Consider the following 22,209-nt stretch of genomic DNA (forward strand, 5'->3'; position numbering starts at 1 on the left):
AATAAAGAGGCGTTCATGCCAGCTAGACATCCATGCGCGTTTTCCACAGGCTCTGTAGAATCAGCGCAACAAGTCAGAGCTCGCATTAATCCCTCCCTTTGTTCCACGTATTTTGACTTATCTTACATATATCTTCAAAAGAAAAAAAATATCGTGTTGACACTCGGATTACTCCAGGTCGGGGCATACCCTAACCCCGCACTGTTACACAGAATATATCCAGAGATACAATCGACTAATGCTTGCGAGATATGCTCAGACCTTGCTGACTTGGAACAAATGCTCTGGCGGTGCCCCGCGTTACACGACGGCGACGATGCCACGTCGACCAAATGGGAGGCTGCCCTAAGCAGCCCCGATCTTCAAGCACAACTATGGGCGGTCCATCGGGCCCGCGACGCAGCAGAGAGGCTCGGCCTTTCTGTACCGACGTGGGAGCGGCCCGCTACGTGCTGACGCGCGTTCCGAGGGACCGTAATAAAGTTTTACCATACCATACCATACCATACCATACCATACCATACCGCTCAAGCACTCCAGGTTAACCAGCGAAGCTGAAACGTGCGGCCCCGTTGTTTATCGCTGAGTTAATCCCAACCGTTCATTAAAGTTTTTCTCAATTATTGGTTACGTCTTTGTAATTCTTTATGAGCTTACACACACGTTCGGCTGCGACGCAGAGAACGACGTCACAGACGGTATGCCCGCAGTCCGCCGTTGTCGGTTGCGTTCGATGTCTCGAGTTGGCTCGGCGGCGTGGTTAACAGCATTCGTCCGCCATTGCCGCTTGCGATTGTTTGAAATTAAATTGCTTCAAAATTAAATCCGTCCGTTACGTAAGAGAATGAATGGCGCATACCCTCGCAAACGCGGCCTCCCCATTACGACGACAGAAGTGAAATTGTACGCTGGAATGATGAGCGGCCACGCAGTCAGCTGTGGAAGACGACGACGACGGACGCGGGAGCAGTGGCACGAGCGCGTGCCGATCAAGAGCACGAGCGCAACAGCTTTAGCAACAGCGCTGAGTCTGCATCTGCTACTGACCTCCTCTGCACGTGTTCCGGCGTGGTCCAGTGGCTAGGATATCTGGCTTTCACCCAGAAGGCCCGGGTTCGATTCCCGGCGTCGGAAGCGCATGTGGTCTCATGGTGTAACGGTTAGCACTCTGGACTTTGAATCCAGCGATCCGAGTTCAATTCTCGGTGAGACCTTTCTTTTTCTGCAAGTTTTAAAGCCCATAGCTTTCATCCGTATGCTCTGTCTGTGGACAGGTATATATTTCTGTTCTACGTTCTCCTACGCTGAAGCCATGCACCTTACGGGTAGCTATTTATTTATTTTTGTTAATAAGCGTCTTTGTCTCTCGTTCTTTTTTACGTAGGCACTTCTCGTAGTCTTCCCATAGTCGCATCGCAGCCTAGCTGCGATGCGCGTTCCAAGGTCAATCTATCCTAGCAGTTAATGGTGCGATGAAGCGCGCTAGGTGAGGGGGGGGGGGGGGGGGGGACAAACACTGAAACCAGAAAACCTATATGAAAAAAGAAATGTTCGAAAATTGTAAGTGGAATACTGTCATACGAGTAAATATTCCGTTTCAAATATTTTTCGTGTACCAAAACAGCAAATATTAATGGTTTTTTTTCTATTTCACAATTTATTAGTTCGACCAACCAGTGATTCTGGCGCAACACTTGGCAAGGCTGTGGCAACCAGCTATTATGTCGTGCGGAATGGCGTTGCTCACTTGAACGCGGCGGTTTCATCCGAGTTTTTTTTTTCCTTGCCTGTTTGTTCAAAGTGTGGCGTGTGCTTTACTTCAAATTTTGCGTGGCCTAGCGCACCACGTTCATTGGCGAAATGTGTGAGTGCAGGTTTTTTGTTATCGTGCAAGTTCACGGGGGCTGCGGCATCCGACGCGCTGTGTCTCGTCGTGACGATAAATGCGGAACGCTCCCCGAAGAAACGTCGTGCTTTGTTCGTTCGCTCTCCGTAACACAGGCTCTGAGTGTTCGACGGGAAGCAAAATTATTAAGTCGAATGTTTTCTAAATGATAATGTGGGGCAATGTTGTTCTGTCTGATAACTGTTGGCTATGAATACATGGTGTCGCCCGGAATTGCGAATGATTCTGCGAAAAGGTTTCGCATATGTTGCTATACATTACGACTATGTGCTGGCCATTGTACTTTTCATCCACTGAAACAAGTTTTGTTTGGTCAATTACATTGGTTGCATTATTCTAGACGAATAAAAGCGAAGTTTTTTTTTTTAACCTCTGTGGTACTGTCATTCATTTCCACCCTATTCGCTCACCTTCCTAAGGAACTTACTGGAGCAATTGCTGCCAATAACAGCCTAATTATGATCACATTAAGACATACGCCACTCCTATAGTTTAATGACACGCTGGCGCTTCCTCTGAGGCGAGTCACAAGCTCGCCTCAGCCTCAAAAGAAAAATAGCTGCTGGCGTAGCAGTCGAAATGCCGGCCGCTGAAGAAATTCAAACATTCGCGCCAAGTAGCATAAGATCTTGACGTCACTGCCATTTCCGGTTGTGACGTCAGTTTTTATTTTTTGCTTGCTGTTAGTTGTCCCCCCGATACGTAGATGGCGACGGTTGCAACAAGCCGCCATTTTCTTGACATGTGGGCTTCTATGGAAGCTACGCTACCAGTTTACATATGCCTTGCGCGTTCGTTACCCGAATGGCGCGCCGCACAGAAACATCTTCTCTTAGGCCTCATCACCTCTCCTCCTCGTTCCCAGCGCGCCCTCTCATTGGGCGCCTCCTCCCCCAGCACCCTTCTCCTCTGCTGGTCACGTGACCTGCCCTCCCCCGGCGCGGCTCTCTTTCTCTTCTGGTCCCGTGACCTGCGTGATACCGGACAGACGGCGAAGGCTCGACTAAGAACAGCTCCGCTGTTAAAAGCTACAGCCGGCGCCGCGAATCGACGTCCAACCGGTGTTGCTACACTTTCGCTAAAATGTATCCCGTAATGCACAAGAGCGCCTTCGCGGCCTGCTCGGTCCACTTCTCGGTTGATGTGCATGACTGTAAAATTTATTGCTTTTGCTAGCGTCCAAATTTCCCTGTTTACTGCAAGCACTGCCCTTTCAAGTGCATATCCCTGCCTTTCAACCTCTGGCACCGTGAACAAGCGATTTGTACTTCTTTGAAACATTTCGCAGGTCGGTGACCCCTTCGGCCCATTTGCTTCGTGATTCCTGCCCTCGTCCGTGCAGTACGTCAATCATTCCGCCCATTATCACCACTAGGTGTCTCTCCTGCATTGTGTCCCCCATGCGTTCCTTGCCCTTCGCTATCACCTCTATAATCGGCTTTCCCGGATTGGGCGGTAACCTGGACTCGTTTACCCGCACTTACCCTCTCTGTTATCGCCGGTTATGCTTTACGCATGTGGGAATGTGCAACAAAGACAACTCGACGCTTTTCCTGCTCCTCGTCACCGAGAGCTGCACGTGGGGCCGCGACGCCGTGACCACCACTGACGTTTCCGCCACTGCTTTCCGGCGTGGTGGTTTCGGTATCCTTAGCTGTTCTCGCATCGGAGCCAGCTCCGTTCGCGGTGCTCGCATCGATGCGTTCACCATTGCCATTGCGGAATGGTGGTCATCAGCTGCATTTCTATGTTGGCTAGCTTTTCTTCTACCTTCTTCCTCTGCTTCTGTTTGCTCTTAAGTTCCTTTTCTAGCTTTCTAACCGCTTAGCTAGCACATCCTTCTCTAGGCTGTCTATAGCCGCGACCCTAGCGCACACATCTTACAGATAAAATCTGCGCCTTTCGCTTCGCTTACCGACTCAAACCGCGTTTCTTCCAACGCGTAAAGACGCTCGCACTCAGAACAACGCACTCGTTTGTTCCCCCTAGTACCAACTATCATCTTGTACTAACAAGGCGCAGTTCAAAGTAAACCTATTGTTTAAAAAATATAATTATTTGTTACCTACTTATATCTAAGCAAAAAAGACCAAGGAACTGAAAAACATGAAAAAAAATGATAAAGATTGCTCGGCTAGCCTAACACTCCTAAAAAACAAATGAGCGAAATATAAATAAAAAACATCGCTTTGGCACGCTGCTCCTGCTGCGCTTAGAAGGCACCTCCACTCGGCATGTCCGTTCCCTTCGGCTTCACTCGAGAGAAAATTTGCAGAAAATAAAAACGAGGTCTCACGGAGATTTGAACTCGGATCGCTGGATTCAAAGACCAGAGTGCTTACCATTACACCATGAGACCACATACACTTCCGACGCCGGGAATCGAACCCGGGCCTTCTGGGTGAAAGCCAGAAGGCCCGGGTACAGAAAATTCTCATTGGTTGGCGCGAAAGCAAGATGAACCTGATCTACAAAGGCAAAGGATATATGGATAAGACGAGCTCGTACAGGCCAGTTACAGTAACGTCGGTGATATACAGAATGGCAATGCAAGCCATAAAATGAGAACTGTCGAAGTGGGTGGAGAAAAATGATGTACTGGGGGAACTGCAGAATGGGTTCAACCCAGGCAGACGCTTGGAGGATATTATGTTTGTACAAACTCAATGCACAGAGATTTCAGTAGCTCATAATAGGCCTTTATCGATAGGATTTCTAGATATTAAAGGAGCCTATGACAACGCAGACAGGGAATTATTATGGCATATTGTGAAGCATGAAGGCATAGATGACGATTTCGTGGAGCTGCTGAGGGAGATGTATAGAGACAACCGAGTACAAGTTGTATAGGAAGGTCGAAAAGGTAATGAAGTGGTGGGAATTCACCAAGGACTGAAGCAAGGATGCCCTCTGTCTCCATTGTTGTTCACGCTTTATGTTAAGGGCATAGAAGGATGACTGGAAAACAACGGATTAGGGTTTGATTTATCCTACATGCGTAATGGGCAAATGGTGCAACAGAACGTCCCTGGACTGATGTATGCGGACGACATAGTGCTACTAGCGGACAATACAGGAGATTACAACACTTGCGAATATCTGTGGCAACGCAGCGACAAATGTAGGCCTTAAGTTTAGCACAGAGAAATCAGGAATTATGATCTTAATGGAAGAGACAAGTAATTGCGTAGTGTCAATTCAACAAGTCATACCCATAGTCAAGCAATATAAGTACCTCGGCGTGCACATAAACGAAGGAAAGAAATAGTCAAGCACCCACCAAGATAATCTGAAAATAAAGCGAAGCGGAGTGCAACAATAATGAAACACAGAGCACTGTGGGGCCACAATAAGTATGAGGTGGTGCGTGGAATCTGGAAAGGCGTAATAGTGCCAGCGCTAACGTTCGCAAATGCAATTCTATGCTTAAAATCGGATATCTTGTCGGGGTTGGAAGTTAACCAAAGATCGGTAGGCCGGTTGGTTTGGGAGCCCACGGTAAAACCACAAATGAGGCAGTGCAAGGTGACATGGCCGGGTTGGGCCTGTTTTGAAGTCAGAGAAGCACAGAGCAAAATTCGTTTTGAAAAATACTCAGGAACATGGATAAAAATAAATAGGTGGCTTAAGTGCACAGGTATCTGTATCTGAAAAGCGTGGACACAAAATGGAGGAAGAGGTCAAGAAAGGTGGCAACCAAGTACAGTATAATTCAAACTGTAAATAAAAACCAGGAGTCATCAGAAAGGATGTGAGAGAAATAGAGACATAGAAATAGAGAAATAGATGAATTGGATGCAAAGAATGGAAACAAAAATGGACAATGGATATTTACAAGAATGAGAAGAAAGAAATTAGAAGGAAAAATATGTACGATAACACAAAGTGCCTTGCTATTTGAGGCTCGAGCGGGTTGCCTAAGGACCAAAGCATACCAGAGCAGAACTAGATGAGGCATGTGTATGCTGCAGCAAAGATCCGGAGACCACTCAACACATCCTAATGAAATGTGAAGGGGTTCACCCAGTGAGAACAGTAGGTAAAGTACACCTTCCAGAAGCGCTTAGGTTTAAAGTGGAGAGAAGCATCAACCGGTCAGCAGTCGAGATAAGCAAGAGACGTTTAGAGTATTGGTGGGAAAAAGGCAGGGAAGAGATTGACACGACCTGATTTGATCTCTTAGTCATAGGTAGAGGTACAAGGTAGATATTGAGCGAAAAAATGAGTAATGAAATGTATACAAAAATGCTGGATAAAAAACATGTTTAAGATACCTGAATAAATCACGCAGGCTAGGTGACTATTATTGCGATAGCAATTATATGGACACTTCAACCGGATTTCTGGCGTCGGCGTCGCCGTCGCCGTCGTCGTCGCCGTGAGGTTCCGTATAGATAAAATCTTCGCCGCGCGCCGTATGCCCCAGCGGAAGCGTGCGGGGACGCGCGCTATCACGGAGAGCGAACGCACTCAATCTCCCACGCGCAAGCAAGGAAGCGGAAAGCCAGCGCCGGAGGGAGCCGGGGGGGAGGGGCACTTCTCTGCCAACAACCGCGCTCGTCGCTCGTCCGCACAGTCTCTTATCTCTCCCACGCGCAAGCAAGGAATCGGTAAGCCAGCGCCGGAGGGAGCGGGAGTGGGGGGGGGGGGGGGGGGGGGGGCGCACTTCTACGCTGCCAACAACCGCGCTCGTCGTTCGACCGCATCGTCTCTTATCTCCTCACGGCTCTGACCTTTATGCACTGTGCATTCGCCGCTCAGTTTCTGTTGAAGCGATAGACCGCACATACCTTCGCCCGCTGCAGCGTATGGGCTTGCTGCCAGCGTTTTGACAGTCCTTGTCTGCAGTCATTCAGTGTGATCTATTCATGTTTGTTTGAGCGCGCTCACACCACGCTTGTTCATTCAGTTAGTAATAGTCGGGCCACATTTTCCAACGCACGCTACACATGTAATGCTGCCCGGATCGGCAGTGCAGCGCTACAGGTGTGTCCCTTCGCACGCGCTGCCGACGGGAAGCGCTTCTCATCTACACCACCGTTTCACACGCGCCTTCTCGTGGTCATCGAGTCTCTCTTCATGTCGGTCTACGTACGCCGCAGCACACCTGCTTACTTAATCAGCTCATGTTTACTACAATTTATATTGCTACCAAAGCCGCTCACCTTACATCGTATGACATTGCTGTGTTGCTATCGCATTCATTGCTTCGCCCTTAGGGCGAAACTGTGACATTTTTTCTCACCGCCCCGTTTCAAAGGTGAAGCCATTAAATCATCATCATCATGAATCTAGGGATGATTCCACTTCCGGGCGCTGAGGCGAACGGGCATGCCCCCATGTGCTCCGAAGGAGCGGTGTCAGCGGCCCATCTTGGCCGCGGAAACAAGAAAATTCATGAAGACAACCAGAATTACCATGTGATGCTGCCCCATCTGCCAAAAGGTCGAATTGTTTTACAGCGTAAGCTGTTATGGGCTCATTCTAATAGCCGTTTCGGTTCGCGATGGTTACCTCCGCCGCCGCCGACGGCGTCTGGCGATCGTAACAGCTATCGCTGGAAATGCGAAGAAAGTACCCGATTCCCGCCGGGATTGAACACGCGCCCACTGCGTGGGAGCCAGATGCTCTACCACTGAGTCACGCAAGCGCTTGCTATCGGGCACCGGAAAAATGCGCTTTTAACGCAGGCGCAGACGATCTGAGCCTCCGCCAGTATGGTGGCGCCATCTAGTTAATGCGCCTGCAAACGCAGCGTGCGCAGGCGCAGACGACGAGATGCCATTCAGACGAGGCGCGCAATAAAAAAAACGCAATCCCCAGCCTCCGCCAGTATGGTGGCGCCATCTAGTTAAGGTGCCTGCAAACGTCACAGGCCTGCGCGGCCAGGCATCATCGGGCTCAGCAGACTGCTGTGCACAGAGTATTACAAGCCGCAGCTCGCCATCGACGCCGGGCTGGCGGTTCAGATCGTTCTCGTCAAAACGATGCGAAGAGAGTGTCGCGAAGACGCTGGTGTGCGTGGTGCCGAAATTGGAGCTACTCTTGAGCCGCTCCACCAGCTTACGCCGTGACTGTGCTGAGTGTGCTGCGCAGGCCTGTGACTTTTTTAATGCAGTTTTTTTCTTGCGTGGGATATTCGTGTTCGGCTGTACAGAGTTGAAGACTTCCGTGATGTCCTGGCCAGCCTGGAAATGCTCCCCGACGTTGTCGCCTTGGGAGCGTTGCAGATGAATCACGTGTGGGCCGCAACATTGAAGAGCTCGGAAGCCGTCAACAACTGTCTGCAACAATTACGGTCAAGAGTAGGCGCTGCCCAGTGGTTGACCCAAACAACCAGCACCTACGCCTTAAAATGCACTAGGTCCTTTATAATGTCAACGAAGAAGACATACGACGAAGTTACGGAAGTATCCCGAGAGCGCTGGCGCGCACAGGGCGTCACAGACCAGGGCTCCACAGCGTGTCTGGTGAACATCAAGTTGAAGCCGGGCGTTACAGGTGAAGATATCCCGCATCAGCTTCGAGTCGCGGGAGAGTCAGCTTTATTAGTGGTGCCTGGAAGGTCACCACTTTGCTTGTGCTGCCAAGGAAAAGGCCACGTTCGCAGGGAGTGCCGGGTGCCCCGATGCTCGCGTTGCAGGCGTTTTGGCCATGACGAAAGTCAGTGCACGCCTACATACGCGAACGTCACAGGGCCTTTGAAGAACACATATTCTTCTGAGCTCGTCATGGACGAGGCAGAAGCTGAGGACGCGGCGGCCGAAAGCGAGAAGTTGAAACAACAAGTAACGCCCCCAGCACCCGCCCCCTTGCAACGGGCCGTGACTTCCGTACCGTGCGAGCAGCCGACGCTGCAAGAAAGGCAGTCTGACCCGGAACAGGACATGCTGTACCTGTCGAAAGAAGCTAAGGAAGACTCAACAGCAGCGACAGACTCCAGCGCGCCGAGCGCAATGGAGACAGATGTGACTACTTCGTCGAGTAAGCGGGCGCACATCGAGACGGTGAAAACTGACGACCCGATTGGTGGCCTGAATGCCGAGGAGCCGCCTCCGAAAGCGGCAGTGGGGCGACGGTCGTCATTTCGGGGAAAGCCAAACATTTCAGAGAAACGTTTTGCAGACATTGCGCCGAAGTTGGCGCGGGGGTCTGCGCTTTTCGGGTGCCAGCACAGCAAGCCACGAAAGACTCAAGCGCATGGACGGCGACGGAGTGCGGAGCCGTCAAGCTGTGTTGAAGATGGTGCAAGCATGTGATACAGAATTCTGCAAGGACTGGTCGAGTACAGTGAACCGTCTACCGTGTGGTCGCGCACAGAGTTGAGCGTCGTGCGACCCATTTGCTCCTCACAAAATATGCACGGTAAAACTGAGTAGCCACTGCGAGTAGCCACACTGAATGTGGGGGGCTTAGCAGCCCGGAGAAGGCAGTGCCAAGTGAGCCGACTATTTGAAAAAAAGTTGGATCTAGTCGCCGTGCAAGAAATTAAAATCGAAAGTGAGGAGCAGGCGAACCGCATGGTGGAAACCTTTCGAACGCGCTACGATGTTTGTATTTTTCATGCTGTCGGCACATCCGGTGGTTGCGCGATCTTCATCCGCAATAAGCTTGGCATCTCGGATGTCAGCATTGTTGTTTCTGAAACAGGACGCTTGCTTATTGTAGTCTTGTCATTTTCTGGCCAGCCTTGAAGAGTGATCTGTGATAATGCACCTAATAACGAGACTGAACGCGTAGCCTTTTTCGAAAAAAATCGAATGTTACTTGAAGTGTTTAAAACGTATTGTTATGCTTCACTTGTGAGTTGATGGCCGAGGACAGAGCTAAAAATGTACCTGGCCACGATAAAAGTGCAAAAGTACTGGAGGCTTTATTCCACGAAAATGATTTGGATGACCTGGGCTGGCTGCTTTCGAATGGAAATCGTCCTGTGTTCACGCACTTCCAGCGCTGAAGCAGCGTACGGCTTGACAGAGTGTATGTCATGGTTGAATTTGTGGCATGTGCACTAAGTATGAAGTGATCATACTCTCTTTTAGTGATCACAGCCTTGTAATGGTCACACTGAGTAGCAAGGGAAAAAATTGTGGGTCTAGAGGTATGATTCTCGCTAAGGGTACGAGAAGTCCCGGGTTCGAATCCCACACGAGCCCCCAAATATTGGCTTACGCAGATGATATTGCCGCCTTTTGCTCAGACAGAGAGAGCATTAAACAATCCATGAATGTTGTTGAAAGGTTTTGCGAATGTACCGGAGCCCATATTGACTGGAATAAGTGTTACGGCTTTTGGCATTGCAACTGGGAAGCCATGCGCAGCACTTCTCTCGTTTGCGTTGGTCGACTGCTCCAAAGCAATACCTCGGTGTCCCACTTGGTTGTTTTCGCGATTCTGAAGTGTACTGGTCTGATCAAGAGCTGAGTGCAACAGAAAAGGCTGAGGCGTGGCATGGCAGGCGATTGTCAATGTTTTCACGAGCCACTTTCTTCAACCTGTTTCTTATTTCCAAGATCTGGCACAGGATGAATGTGTTATGTGCATCGCGAGTAAGCATACAAAAAATTCACCCTGCTTTCGCCGTTATTATTTGGACGTTGACTTGGCAGCGCCCAAGTCGATCGAATTTGTTCCGTCCAATCGAAAAAGGTGGGATAGCACTCATTCGCTTGTTTCTGCGACAGATTGTATAGCGGTTAACTTATTTAAGGGACTAAAATGACTAGCTTCTCCGCACCGTCACGCAAGTGAGGCTACAGCGACTTCTTCCAGGATTCATCGTGACGTCATGTGAAAACATGTGCGGAGCAGCGAATGGGTATCTGCGCGAAGTGGTGCTCTCGTACAGGTTGTTGAACGTGCCGTTTTCACAAGAGTACCTGCGCAACGTTAACAAGAAGAAACTATATAAGGACCTTGTTTAAAACATGTTTCCAGTGCCTTTGTACCGTTTACGACATCGGGGAGGTCCAGGACAGGATGCACTAAAAAGAGTAAAGAAAATGCCAGTATCACCTTCAGTTAAAACCTTCTTCTTTCAATTACACACCAACACACTTCCTGTTAAGACCTGGCTTAACGATAAAGGTGTCTTCAAACTCTGGACAACCAATTATTTTTTATACATGAAACCCGAAACTATAAAACACGTATTCCTAGGCTAATGGGACCTGATTGTTCACTGGGATATACTTCAGCGCACATTAAAGAAACAGTTACTCCTTGGCCTACATGGCATACGATTCTTGCCAGTAAATACATCAGACGATATACCGGACGATCTAATTATGGTCCTGGGTCTCCATGCTTTGCGGAAAACGAGAATGGAATTTGTGTATGCAGACCCAGTTGTTCGTCCTGTTCGCGAACACTTCATTGAAAGTGTGGTATGTCTGAGAGAGGTGTATCGTGCGCTCTCCGATCTACCAGAGTGAATTTCTGTAATTCGTGATTTGGCCTCGTTGAGAAAATATTAACTGCGCGTTAGCCAAAGTGTGGGCGACACGTTTTATGCCTTGTATCCCGTGAAATTAAATGTCGAATTCGGTAATAAAAAAAAACCTTGTTGGTCTAGGGTTATGATTCTCGCCATAGGTGCGAGAGGTCCCGAGTTCAACTCCCGGCCGAGCCCACTATTTGTTTTTGGCTCTCAGCCCGAATGTGACCAAAGTCGGATATTCGTATTCTTTCTCCTCTTCCTCTTCCACAGCCCGTCAAAACATTACGAAGGTGTAAACACGCCGCGAATGTGAATTGTTGTCAGCTTGTTAAAAACCACCTGCCTTTAAGCCCATTTGGAATTCGGTACTTACCTTGTGCTGACCCAGAGGGAGTACCCAGTGATATGTTCATTGTGATGTGTATGCACAGCGTCTGGCAAACAAGAATGGACGTCAGACACGCACACTTGAATCCATGATCGGCAAGAAATTATTTCATCGAAGCTGTTATTTATATACGAGATGTCTATAAGGCACTAAATGATCCTCCGGAGTGGATAAGTGTTTTTGATCAATTGGCCAAGATTAGGCCTTGTTAGAATATACGAACTAGCAAGTTGCTAGGGATATTGCTGTACATTTTGTTTGCCATTGCCATTCTTATGTTCGTGAAATGTTGATCACAAGGTATTAAAGAAAAAAAGGCTGGTTGGTCCAGGGGTATCATTCCACTTCCGGCTGCCACACTGATCGGATCGTGGAATCATGGCCTCAAGTGGGGCGGCGACAGCGGTCACTTTTGGCCGCGGAAACAGGTACAGCAACGACGAAGAAACGGAATACCAGTTAATTTTGCCTGAACTGCCAAAAGGACGAATAGTGAATAGCACCGTGTTTCTGCACTGTGATGTACGAGCGAGGCCTTACAAGGTCGAAGATTTTAGGGATGCCCTTACGCCCATGAGCCTGCTGCCGGAAATCGTGTGCCTTGGAGCGTACCAATTTAATCATGTGTGGGCGGTGACTCTCAGCGACGCAGCTGCAACAAAGCGCCTGCTGGCCTTGAAGGAACTCCATGTGAAGGGGCGGCGATGTGTCATCGTCGACCCTCAGGACCAGCAGGTGAAGATCAGGCTTCACTGGCTGCTGCACGGTGTGGCCAACGAAGACATTCGAAGTGCGTTGGCGGCCTTCGGCAAGGTGGAAGAAGTGAGCCGAGAGAAGTGGCGTGTCGAAGGCGTAGCAGACAAATGTTCCACCACGAGGACTGTTGTACTCAAGATGAAGAGCGGCCTGAAAGTGGAAGACATTTCTCACCAGGTACGTGTTGCCGGAGAGTTAGCTTTGGTGGTGGTGCCCGGTCGGCCGATGCAGTGCCTGCGCTGCCAAGGCACTGGGCACGCCCGGCGGGAGTGTAAGGTGCCGCGCTGCTTCCGGTGCAGACGTTTCGGGCACGTCGACACAGACTGCGTCAAGACCTACGCTACCGCGACAGGCCCAGCCGCGAGTCAAGAGGCAGCAGAACACATCATGGATGGGGTCGAGACCGAAGATGCTGCGAAGGGAGCCGGAGACCTTGTGCACCGAGCGACGACAAGTGCCGGGGCGGTACCGGAGGGCGTTGACGCCTAGGGGGTTGAAACTGCAGACCAGGCGACAGGGCCCACACGGGTCGAGACGCAAGATGGCCCTGCGAAGAGAGGCGCAAATGAAGACGAACGTGACGACGACGATGTAGCAATGCAACATCGCGAGGCCGCTAACGACGGTGACCGGGCTGCTAGTCTCGGTGCCACCTTCAAGCGCCCCCGTGACGAGGCCGGAGACAAGGACAACGTGGCAACCAGCTCCAGTGACAGGCCGCCGGCGAAATCGCCTCTTGGGAGGTGGTCGGGCTTTAAACCAAAGCCGACGTTCCGTCCGATAGAAGGTCTGAGGACAAAGCCCAGCAGAGCAGACAAACAACGCCAGGAAACCGGGCGGTCCAGGAGGCGGCTAACCGAGCACTGGTCGTGAAGGGTGAGCACCATGCTGCAGGCCTACCTCACTCTTTAGTGCAGCATGGCTCCTAATCCGTCACTCAGCATTGCAAGGCTAAACGTTAGAGGGCTGGTGGCTAGGCGTAGGCAGAGTCAAGTCCTATGGCTGGCCACATGACCACGACATAGACATTCTAGCTGTGCAGGAGACCAAAGTAGACGGGGAGGAGGAGACCGGGAGCATTGTGAGGCGTTTCACGACCAGATATTATGCGGTCGTGAGCCACGTGGTAGGGACGTCCACTGGATGTGTCCTGTTTGTTAAGAAGTTTCCCGACCTTGTGGTTCAAAGTGTATTTTCATGTCAGTCGGAAAGGATTTCTTATTTGTAATTTTGTTTTTTGCGAAGTCAAGTTCCGAATCATATGCATATATGCGCCGAATGCTTTAGAAGAGTGTGCATTATTTTCTTTTTTTTTTTTGTCGAACCTCTTTGAGTATATTAGCAGTGACAAGTGCATTGTTTGTTGGGGGATTTTACCTGTGTTTTGAGTGCTCGGAATAGAGTCAATAATGCCGGTATTCGCGATAAAAGCAGTCATATATTGTCTAAGTTGATTAATGAAAATGAACTAGATGTATGTGAGTGTCTGTAGGGGGAGCGGGAAGTGATGTATACGCGATTTCAAGGCAGTAGTCATGCGCGGTTGGACCGCTTCTACATGTCACAGGACATGATTCCAAAGTGCCACAGTTGTTCTGTTGCACCTGTGTCGTCTTCAGATCACTGCTTGGTAAGTGTCACATAGGTATGAAGAAGAGAGAACATTTTAACTGGGACCTGTGGGAAATTAATGCCTGACTACTTTTGGACGAACCATTTGTAGAGGCAATACATGAGGCCGTTATGGAAGTATGCGATGAAAATACTGAAACAATAGCAGAGAAATGGGAATGGTTCAAACCGAAGGTAAAAATGAAAGCTCTAGAAAGATATAGCTGCTTAACGTTTGAGAAGGAAATGAACGAAAGAGGCTTACGAAAGTCACTAAAGCAGCTTATAGCGCTCGAGTGCAAAGAGCCAGGGCCGTATAAGCAAGATGTGCGAACCATTAAAGAAAAAATTCAGCAGTTGGACAAATAACGCTATTAAGGTGCGAATGTGCGTGCAAGAGCTAACCTGCAAGAGCTGCCGACGATAATAAGAGCATAGGCCGAGCGTTTTTAGAGTATTCTAAAAAAACTGTTCCACAATATTTTTCATTCAAGAACAGGTATAATTCGCTTGAATTATTTACATTTTCCCGACTATGTGTCCATGAGAGTTGATCATGAACTCAAAGTGAAAGAAACTTCATGTAAAACAAATGTGTTTGAAAAATCCTTTTTCCCCAATACAATCCGTGACTGGAATCGGTTACCACGTGATATTGTGAACATAACTTCAACTGACATGTTTGTACAGACACTTCATGATGCAATAGTATGGTAATCAACATGATGTAGTGTTTTATCCTGTGTTACCTGTATTATGTTTCTTTTCTTTTTTTCTGTTATGTAATCCCCCCCCCACGCTGTGGGTACTCTGGTAAATAAAAATAAAAATATTACCAGTCGCTGTTTGCATTTCAAGAAGCCAATGTAGACGAGATTAAAAAGGTTTTTCTCGGTCGAACGCTGTGATTAAGTGACGACACGAAAGACCGTGCAGAAGGTAAAATAACCGAACATGAAGTCGAGAAGGCAAGTAATGATTTGAACCATGGTAAATCACCTGGACCTGGCGGTCTCAGCGCGTGTTTTTACAAAGATTTTAAGAAATAACTGTCGCCCTTGTTAACAGACCTGTTTAATGATGCGTAGGATAACAAAGCTTGGGCGCCTTCTTTTGGCAAAGCGCATACCATCGTGAACCCTAAGAGTGACCAAGCGGAGAAACTTAGGCTCGTGACATCTTATAGGCCGATATCTTGAACCAATGTTTGTATAAGATTTTCATGAAGGTTTTGGCAGCCAGACACTAAAGCGTCACCAAAGAAGTAGTCGCAGAACACCAAACGTGTGGGATCAGGGGGAGGTCAATTATTTAGAATATTCACACAATGCGGTGCGTGCTCGAGTGCTGTGACGTCACTTACGATGGCGTCGCAGTGCTCCAGCTTGACCTCGAGAAAGCGTTTGACTGTGTCCCTCATGATATTTTGTTTGCCATTTTGGATCACGTTAATGTTGGTGCCATCATCACTGAGGGAGTGGCGTTGGCGTATCAGAACTGCACAACACGCTTAATTGTGAATAAATCATTGGGGGCACCCATTAACGCCATGCGTTCTGTGTGTCAAGCCTAGCCCCCTCAGTCCTCTTTTGTTTCCGATTTACATAGAAACGATTTGTTTGGCAATAACTGAAAATGATCAAATACGTGGTTATAGCTTGGCAGACTCAGAAGTCAAGCTCCTGGCATAGGCAGATGATATCGATGTGTGTTGTGCAAACAAAGAAAGTGTAACGGAAGCAATACGCGTTATGAAACATTTTGTGATGTGACGGACAGTAAAGTGAACTGGGGTAAGTCCCTCGGTTTGCGGCACGGAGAGTGGTCTTCGGCCCCGGACAACTTCGCTAATGTGAGCGGGGTGAAAACCCCTACCAAGTATCTTGGTGTTCCCCTGGACAGTTACAAAAATAGCGAGGAATACTGGACGAACCAAACGAAAGAAACAAGAGAAAAAGCAGACAGGTGGAAAGGCATCAACCTGTCCATTTTCGCAAGGGCAACTGTATGTAACATGTTTTTCATTACCGAGTAGTGGTACATCATGCAGACGTTGTATTGTTCTAGGGTAAACGTGCAAAGGCTACACAGAGCGCTTCGCAGCTTTTATCTAGGGCTCTAACTGGGAAAGATGTAGCCGAACAAATCTGTTCAGGCGGTTGAAGAAAGAGGAGCTGGGCTTAGCGCATCTTTTTGTACGACAGCTTGTCAACAGATTTTGTTTTTTCTGGATGTGCGTGATCCATCTCTGCGGACGGTATGCCAGCTTAGATCAAGAGGCGCTTTGCCGGCACTTATTGTTAGTACCCATAGTATGCCGGGAGCGTTTCGCGGCTATCTTAAAGGAAGTTGTCGATAGTGTGCGCTTTCTTTCTGTGCGTTTTTCGTTCTAATATCTATGTGGCGTGAAAAGAAATACATTAATAAAGATGTGTCTGACATTGTATTTTCAGTGTCATTGTACAGAGCGGTATACAGTGGAGGACCAGGACAGGATCTGCCTGATCCTCCACTGCCTTTAGGCCCATTTGGAATTCGGTACTTACCTTGTGCTGACCCAGAGGGAGTACCCAGTGATATGTTCATGGTAATGTGTATGCACAGCGTCTGGCAAACAAGAATGGATGTCAGACACGCGCACTTGAATCCACGATTGGTAAGAAATTATTTAATCGAAGCTGTTATTTATATACGAGATGTCTATAAGGCACTAAATGATCCTCCGGAGTGGATAAGTGTTTTTGATCAATTGGCCAAGATTAAGCCATTTTAGAATATACGAAATAGCCAAGTGGCTAGGGATTTTCCTGCACATTTGGTTTGCCATTGCCATTGTTATATTTGCAATATGTTTATCACAAGGTAATAAAGAACACAAAAAAAGGCTCGTTGGTCTAGGGGTATGATTCTCGCTTTGGATGCGAGCGGTCCCGGGTTCAAATCCCGGACGAGCCCACAATTTTTTTCGCTCTCAGCCCGAATGTGATCAAATTCAGACGTTCGTATTCTTTGTCCGCTTGCTTTCCTGCAGCCCGTGGATATATCACGAAGGTGTAAGCACGCCGCGAATTTGAATTATTGTAGGCTCGTTGGTCTAGGGGTATAGTCAGTTTGAGAGTGTAGAAGTTGGGGGCCTTGCTGCGTTTCGCCATGCTTTTCTGAACAGTCTTCTTTGTACTTGATGCAGCTACAGTAGCGCCGACGGCATGCAGCATTGCACATGGGCGCCGTCATAGAAATTAAGTTGTAAGCCATGACGTCGCCCCCGAGAAAGTGGGCAGATAAATGACAAAGCACGCGTGGAAAGTGTGTTTCGTTGAAGTGAGCTGTGGCGGCGGGTCCTTGATTTACGGAGGAATGTAATTCCGCTTGATGCGGCATTTTCAACCAATGTTGCTGCAGAATTGGCCATGAATTGGTAAGTATTTGCTTAAGCGGGCATGACAGATGGCATTTAACCGGCAGCGAGCGTCTGAAAGCACTTGCGGGGTTTGACGAATTGAGTGTTGCTCCCGTAGACGCGGCTGAAAGCAAGATAGACAAAGGATGTACGCGTTTTGTTGTGGTTGTTTAACTGAGCGAGACGGAGCCCTTAAAACGGGCGCTCGACATGAGACGGGAGAGTTGTCTGGGCGCAGCCCAGCCGGACGCTTCGCTGCGGAAATAAACGCTGTGCTCCACCAGACGCTGGCTCTTCCTTCGCGTTGTCGCCGTGCACTCGGGCCATCAAGGGGCGCCATCTCGGACCCCCACAAACCACAAAATTCTATTCTTAACTGGCGCAGTCGACTTGAAGGCAAGGCCCTTTCGCGACGCATTAGTCCGCCATCAGCTCATGTCGGAAGTGGTGGCCCCTGGGGCCTACCAAATGAACCATGTCTTGGCCATCACCTTCAAAGACGTTGAAGGCAACAAGAAGCTTTTGTCCACCAAAGGATTTAGCGTCAAATACCACCGTTGTGCTGTGATATACCTCTGCAACCAAGACGTGAGAATGAAGCTCTACTGGCTATACTCCACACCACACCGGACGCAACAAGGGATCACACACAAGCCTATTGTCGTTAGGCCTGAAGGCAGGGACGACAATCGAACACCTGCCGCACCAGTTCCGAGTAGAGGAGGATCTTCTCCTTCTTCTTTCTGGGGTTTCACGTGCCAAAACCAGTACTGATTATGAGGCACGCCGTACTGGAGGGCTCCGGATTAATTTTGACCACCTGGGGCTCTTTAACGTGCACTACAACGCAAGCATCACGCACTCGTGATCGTGGCAGGAACACCTCCGCTCTGCCTCCCGTGTCATTGTACCAGCCATATACAACGCGAATGCCGCGTCCGAAAACCGACCAAAAACCGACCGTCCAACCAAACGGGACACCACCGCCGTCTGTGTCCCCGCGGTAGCGGGAACTTGGTTCGGCAAATGACTTCTTTACAAGACGGGTGAGAGACTTGCAGTTACAACGGATACTCACGGATGGCGACTCTATCAAGTGCAGCGAGGTCAGCGCTGATCACTGGTCTTGCATTTTAAGGCCCACTCAACTTAATAGTTAAGTTTTTTTGTATCGTTCTGCGTAATCTTTACTTTCAATGGCCATTAATCCTGGAATAGCCCTTCGTGTTGCAACGTTAAACGTACGTGCTTTCGGAGCCCGAAGGCGGCAAGTTCAACTAAGTCGCCTTGTAATATAAAATGATATCGATATTATGGCCATCCAGGAAACGAAAATCAAAAGTAAAGAACAAATTGATGGGATGGTTGAAATATTTTGGTCACGATACAATCTCTGTTTGTGCCATGCTATGGGTAAGTCGGGAGGTTGCGTAGTCATCATCATCATCATCATCAGCCTATATTTATGTCCACTGTAGGACGAAGGCCTCTCCTGCGATCTCCAATTACCCCTGTGCAAGCGCTAGCTGATTCCAACTTGCGCCTGCAAATTTCCTAACTTCATCACCCCACCTAGTTTTCTGCCGTCCTCGACTGCGCTTCCCATCTATTGGTATCCATTCTGTAACTATACAATGGTCCACCGGTTATCCATCCTACGCATTACATGGCCTTTATCAAAGTGATAAAAGTGATTATCATACTTTATCAAAGTGATAACCACAAAAATTAAATAATTGCAGGAAAATGACTTAAGCAATCGTGTAGAGTTGTCGGAGCAATTGAAGTCTGAAATTAAAATGAGCTTAATCTAAAGATCTATAGTCGGGTACAACTTTAGAAGGTTGCGGCAATTGCACGTCAAAGGTGAATGCACACGAGCATCCACCAATGGGAGTGCATTTTATACTGACATCATGAGCCGGATGCCGGTGACCCCGCCGACGGAGAGCATGAAGCCCGCGCTTCGAGCTGGGCTGAGTCGCGTCAGCGGGACTATTTCTTTAGTCGCGGAAGCAATCGGCTGCCGTGCTTGGGTCATCTGGGTGGGGCCTCTGCTGTCTTCTTAAGTTGTACCCGACTATAATGTCATGCGCTACAAAGCAAGACAGAAAAATAATGAGTTGCGGCGTACCCTAGACTATCTCTTAAGTGCGGAAACCACTGCTCCTGGTCTGCTTGCAAAGTTAAAGAAGTCAGAGCGCAACTCGAGAATATCGTTACGGGAAAATATCAAGGTGCGATGAGAAGATCGCGCGCTGAGCGGCTCTGGATGGGCGAAACACCTACCAAGGGAGCATTAAGCGATGAAAGAAGCTATGCTACTAGAAATGAAATAACAGAGCTACGCTCCCAAGGCGTGCTTTCCTCAGACGAAAAGGTTATCGAACGAGCACTTGTTCAACGTTTCGGAAACTTGCTAGTCTGCAAGACGAACGTGCAAGAGGGATTTGAGACCAATTTTGTCAAACTAATGCCGAGATTAGAGGGTGAAGCAAGAACTTGAAAGACCAATTAGCGTTAGTGAATTGGAACATGCGATAGATGACTTGCCTACAGGGAAAGCTCTGGGGCCCGACGGGTTGGGTGCCGCTTTTCATAAATTCTTTAAACAACAATTAGCAGAAATGCTCCACACACTAATAGGACAAGGTTATGAATCCAAACTGATGCCTCCGTCATTCAGAAGAAGTCATGTCGTACTACTACCGAAGACCAACGACCCTGTGAAATTGCTCTCAGACGGAGCATACCGACCCATAAATTCTACTAACATGTATGATAAGATTTTTATGAAAGTTCTAGATAAACTACTTCAATTTGTGATTAAAGACTTGTGGAATCAAAGGAAGAACCATACTGATGAACATCCATGTGGCTAGAAGCATATTGGAATTATGTGGCCTAATGCATGAACATGTTGCCATGATTCAGCTCGACTTCAAAAAAGCTTTCGATAAGGTAACGCACAGCATTATTTTCTCTCTCTTAGAACACATTAACGTAGGTAATATCATTTACGACGTAGTTAATATGGCCTACACTGACTCTTCTTTGAAACTGATTGTTAATAAAAAATCATAATCCATTCAACTCTGTGAAGGTGGATGACCAGCGAAGCTGTTTAGCGCACAACACAGAGATGACACATAATTTTGAACAAAGGTATGAACATATTTATTGTCCTTATTGGTGGTCATCATGACGATAGGTACACACACACACATTCGCGTACCACCTCAGTTATTATATCTGTCCGTCACGTAACACAATGAATGCCTCATACCCCCTTAAGCAATGGCTCATACCCCCGTAAACATGGCCTCCCCATTACTACGGCAGAAAAGTGAAATTCTACACTGGAATGATGAGCAGCAACGAAGCCAGCTGGGAAGAGGACGACGACGACGAACGTGTGAGCAGTGGCACGAGCGCGTTCGCGCGGTTGCGCCGAGGGGCGCCAACGAGCCAGTTCGCGGGTTGTTGGCGGACGACGGACTCGCGAGTTGTTCGCGAATGACGGATTTGCCCTTGCCATATACAGCGTCTCTGTAAAAATTAACCGAAAGTATTGCTACATACACAGGTTAAAACAAGGATGTCCTGCCAGTTCATTGCTATTTGCAATTTACCTCGAACCCTTTAGCTTAAATATAATGGTGAATGAAAAAATATGCGGCTTGCAACTTTTATCACGTGAAGTTAAGGTCTTATGCTATGCCGACGTAGTCGCAGTATTCGGCATTGATAAATAAAGTGTTCGTGAAGCTTTGCATGCAGCAATAACTTTCTGCAGCCTTACAAGAAGTGCAATGAGCTGGCAAAAATGCTTAGGTTTATGGCACGGCGAATGGGAATCGGGGCTAAACGTTTTCGACACTATAAACTTCAGCGAGACGCCTGCTACGTACGTCGGCGTACCGTTCGAACATTATCGTGACAAGACCGAGCAGTGGACAGTAGAAACCGAGCGCGCAAACGAGCAAATAAGAAAATGCGGAGGACGGAATCTTTCAATGTTAGCGCGTGCAACTGTGTGTAACTCATTTCTGGTGGCGAAGGTGTTCTATGTGTTGCAAGTATTACGTATGTCTAGAATGCGTGTCCAGAAACTGCACATCTTCGCAATCTTTGTTTGGAGGTCGGGATGGGCACGTACAAGCAGGTGGAACTTATTTCATACCGTAAATAATGGAGGTCTTAGTTTGTGTAGCTTGTTTTTAAGACAAGTGGTCTGAAGGTTTATATTTCTTCGCGGCCAAAGCAACACATTTCTACAAACTGTTATACACGTGCAACGACGCAAAGGCTTACCTAAAACTTAATTGTTACGTCATATGGAACACCACAAGTAGTGGGGAAAGGACATATACGCGAAGTGGTAAGCGCGTTTCGATTGCTCAAAATACATTTCTCGCTTAAATACTTGTTTGTTGTCGGCAGAAAGAAATTCGTGGGGTCGTAACACTCATATGGGGACGGATTACCACAGAAGCAGTTTATGCTGTATACATGGGCTATATACGAGTACATGGACTGCATAGATTATGAAATCAAACATTTTTTTTTTTTTTTTCATGCGTCAACCACACCCCGCCGATACCGAGCGTTCTTGCCCGCTTCGCCCCGTGAAACGCGATACCATCGCGGTTCGCTGTTCGCTTGCAAATGCGACTGGTAAAGGCACGACCACGGAAGCTATCGACAAA

General features: G+C 48.2%; 4 non-coding genes across 4 annotated transcripts; 3 read left to right on the forward strand and 1 right to left on the reverse strand.

The window, feature by feature from the left end:
- The first annotated feature begins 1,062 nt into the window (after positions 1-1,062).
- Positions 1,063-1,134, forward strand: Trnae-uuc (transfer RNA glutamic acid (anticodon UUC)). The gene has a single exon. It is a non-coding gene; the product is annotated as a tRNA-Glu (tRNA).
- An 8-nt stretch (positions 1,135-1,142) lies between these two features.
- On the forward strand, positions 1,143-1,214 carry Trnaq-uug (transfer RNA glutamine (anticodon UUG)). The gene has a single exon. It is a non-coding gene; the product is annotated as a tRNA-Gln (tRNA).
- A 2,979-nt stretch (positions 1,215-4,193) lies between these two features.
- Positions 4,194-4,265, reverse strand: Trnaq-uug (transfer RNA glutamine (anticodon UUG)). The gene has a single exon. It is a non-coding gene; the product is annotated as a tRNA-Gln (tRNA).
- A 12,718-nt stretch (positions 4,266-16,983) lies between these two features.
- Positions 16,984-17,055, forward strand: Trnap-ugg (transfer RNA proline (anticodon UGG)). Its single transcript has one exon. It is a non-coding gene; the product is annotated as a tRNA-Pro (tRNA).
- Positions 17,056-22,209: the final 5,154 nt, after the last annotated feature.

Source organism: Dermacentor silvarum, chromosome 1 (assembly GCF_013339745.2).
Source record: "Dermacentor silvarum isolate Dsil-2018 chromosome 1, BIME_Dsil_1.4, whole genome shotgun sequence".
NCBI lineage: Eukaryota > Metazoa > Arthropoda > Arachnida > Ixodida > Ixodidae > Dermacentor > Dermacentor silvarum.